Here is a 4,032-nt window from a genome sequence, read left to right on the forward strand (position 1 = left end):
AGCAGCAAATAATTCTGAGCTAATAATGAGCATCAAAACGGATACAGGGATTAGTGAACACAGTGTTGTTGCAGCGAGACTGAATATTGTAATCCACAAATCCTTAAATAAACGAAAAATCTACCTGTTTAATAAAGCAGGAAAAATTCACTTGACGAATTCCTCAGAGACAATTTCCACTAGTTGTAAATTAACAGCCGGCCGGATTGGCCGTGCGGTTAAAGGCGCTGCAGTCTGGAACCGCAAGACCGCTACGGTCGCAGGTTCGAATCCTGCCTCGGGCATGGATGTTTGTGATGTCCTTAGGTTAGTTAGGTTTAACTAGTTCTAAGTTCTAGGGGACTAATGACCTCAGCAGTTGAGTCCCATAGTGCTCAGAGCCATTTTTGTAAATTAACAATGTAAGCGTAAACTAGATGTGGTTTGAATTCAAAGATGTAGTATCGACAGCAATTGAGAAATGTATATCAAATACATTAACAAACGACAGAACTTATCCTCCTTGGTACACAAAACGGGTCAGAACACTGTTGCAGAAACAACAAAAAAGCACGCCAAATTTAAATGATCGCAAAATCCCCAAGATTGGCTATCTTTTACAGAAGCTCGAAATTTAGTGCGGACCTCAATGCGAGATGCTTATAATAATCTCCATAACGAAACTTTGTTTCGAAACCTGGCAGAAAATCCAAAGAGATTCAATTCCTTCTCTGCACAATCGCAATTGAAATACTATCTACGACAGTGCTGCCAAAGGAGAGTTACTAAACACAGCCTTCCAAAATTCCTTCACCTAAGAAGACGAAATAAATATTCCAAACTTCAAATCAAGAATAACTGCTAAAATGAGTAACTTAGAGGTAGATATTCTTGGAGTATGAAGCAACTTACATCACTTAATAAAAGCTAGTCTTCCGGTCCACACTGCATACCAATTAGGTTCCTTTCAGAGTATGCTGATGCAATAGCTCCATACTTAACAACCATATACAACTGTTCGCTCGATGAAAGATCTGTACCCAAAGACTGGAAAGTTGAACAGGTCACAACAATATTTAAGAAAGGTAGTAGGTGTAATCCACTGAATTAGAGGCCCATGTCAATAACGTCGATACGCAGCGTGATCTTGGGACATACAGAGTGTTTCAAATAGAATATACATATTTCGAATGCATATATTTATTAAACTTTAAGACATACGAGTATGAAACTTAACACACATATTTACGAACCTCTCCAAGTTCAGATTACAGATGTTCAATATGTCCTCCATCAGCGACATGAACAGTATCACGTCAATACTCAAATTCCTCCCGTACTCGGGCAAGCATGTCCTTCGTCACTGATGTTATGGCAGTACAGATCCAGTTCTTCAACTCTTCCAGGTTCTGTGACAGCAGTGGTACATAAACATTGTCTTTAACGAAACCCCAAAGAAAGAATTCAGAGGGTGTCAAATCCGGTGACCGTGGAGCCCAGCTGAGACATGCTAAGTCGCCAGCTCCTTGACGACCAGTCTAGCGGTTTGCTAGAGTCTCATTCAGATATTCATGCACTTGCCCGTGAGGGGGTACCCCATCTTGTTGAAAAATGAAGTTGTCTTCAAGCTGCCTCGGAAACAACCAGCTTTGTAACATAGCGAGATACTGCTGACCGTTAACCATGATTTCATCAAAGAAGAATGGGCCATAAACAGATGATCGACATGTCGCACAAAACGCATTGACTTTGGGCGAATCTTGTACATGTTCAATGGCTGCACGTGGGTTCTGTAGCCCCAAATTCGAACGCTGTGTTTGTTTACCTGACCTTTAACATGGAAAGTCGCTTCATCACCGAACACGATGCATTGTGCGAAACTGTTGTCATTTCAATAGCACACGTTTGCGTTTGTGATCAGGACGCAGAGCTTGTAACAGCTGTAACTTGTACTGCTTCATAACCAACCGACGTCTCAAAATACGCCAAATTGTTGCTGTAGGCAGTTGTAACTCCCGACTAGCCCGTCGAGTTGATTTTGAAGGAGTACGTTGGAAAGCAGTTTGAATTAGTGCAACATTTTCTTCAGGAACACGAGGGCTGCCAGGGCTCTTTCCTTTACATACACATTCTGTATCTAGAAACTGTCGATACCATCTGTGAATGTTCCACCCATTCGGAGGATCAATTTGGTACCTCAGTCTGAAATGTCTTTGCACTGTAATCACGGAATTGCACTTCGCAAAACTGAGAGTAGCCATTTTAAACATATGACTGTTACCAAGCAAAACAGAAGACAACTGACATCTAGAGGCTATTAATATAAACTAGACTGTTTTCGTTTCTCCAATAGCTGAGCCGAGGCGCAGCGATCGTTAGTGTGGACAAAATAGTACTTTGTAATACCTATATTCTTTTGGAAACACCTTGTATATTGTGTTCGAACATTATGACTTACCTGGAAGAGACCGGTCTGTTTACACACAGTCAAAACGGATTTAGGAAACGTCGTTCTTATGAAACACAACTAGTTCTTTACACACACGAAGTGCTGAGCGCTATTGACAAGGGATTTCAAATTGATTCCGTATTTCTAGATTTCCAGAAGGCGTTTGACACTGTACCACACAAATTGCTTGTAGTGAAAATGTGTGCTTATGGAACATCGTCTCAGTTACGTGACTGCCTATCAGAGATGAGGAGGAGATTAGTGTTTAACGTCCCGTCGACAACAAGGTCATTAGAGACGGAGCGCAAGCTCGGGTTAGGGAAGGACAAGGAAGGAAATCGGCCGTGCCCTTTCAAAGGAACCATCCTGGCATTTGCCTGAAAGGATTTAGGGAAATCACGGAAAACCTAAATCAGGATGGCCGGAGACGGGATTGAACCGTCGTCCTCCCGAATGCGAGTCCAGTGTGCTAACCACTGCGCCACCTCGCTCGGTCCTATCAGAGAGGTCACAGTTCATAGTAACTGACGGAAAGTCATTGAGTACAACAGAAATGATTTCTGGCATTCCCCAAGATAGTATTATAGGCCCGCTGCTGTTCGTTATCTATATAAAGGACTTAGGAGGCAATCTGAGCAGCCATCTTAGGTTGTTTGCAGATGATGCTGCCGTTGATAGTCTAGTAAAGTCACCATAAGATCAAAACAAGTTGCAAAATGATGTAGAAAAGATGGCGTGAAAATTGCCAATTGACCCTAAATAATGAAAAGTGTGAGTCATCCACATGAGTTCTAAAAGGTATCCATTAAACTTCGGTTACACGATAAATCAGTCAAATATAAAGGCCGTAAATTCAATTAACTACATAGGAATTACAGTTACAAACTACTTAAATTCGAAAGAACTCTTAGAAAATGTTGTGGGGAAGGCAAGCTAAAGACTGCGTTTTATTGTCAGAACACTTAGAAAATGCGCAGTGTGGGATCCTTACCAGATAGGATTAATGGAGTACATCGAGAAAGTTCAAGGAAGAGCAGCACGTTTTGTATAATCGCGAAATAGAATAGTGTGTGTCACTGACATGATACAGTATTTGGGGTGGACTTCATTAAAACGAAAGCGTTTTTCGTTGCGGCGGAACCTTCTCACGAAATTTCAATCAGCTACTTTCTCCGCTGAATGCAAAAATATTTTGTTGACGCTGACCTCTGCCAGACACTTAAGTGTGATTTGTGGAATATCCAGGTAGAAACAGAGTGGTTGGGGGTGTTTGTTTACACCTGAGAAAAAAAAGGTGGTGCAGGGTGAGTAAACGTTTACAGTTCAGTAGTCGGAGAGGCGCAGTGCTGTGACAGGCAGCAGTGTATTGTAAACCCCTGATAAACAAAAATGGCTCTGAGCACTATGGGACTTAACATCTCAGGTCATCAGTCCCCTAGAACTTAGAACTACTTAAACCTAACTAACCTATGGACATCACACACATCCATGCCCGAGGCAGGATTCGAACCTGCGACCGTAGTGGTCGCGCGGTTCCAGACTGAAGCGCCTATAACCGCTCGGCCACCAGCGGCCGGCCCTGGTAAACAGGATGGTGGGGATGA

Source organism: Schistocerca serialis, chromosome 5 (genome assembly GCF_023864345.2).
Source record: "Schistocerca serialis cubense isolate TAMUIC-IGC-003099 chromosome 5, iqSchSeri2.2, whole genome shotgun sequence".
NCBI lineage: Eukaryota > Metazoa > Arthropoda > Insecta > Orthoptera > Acrididae > Schistocerca > Schistocerca serialis.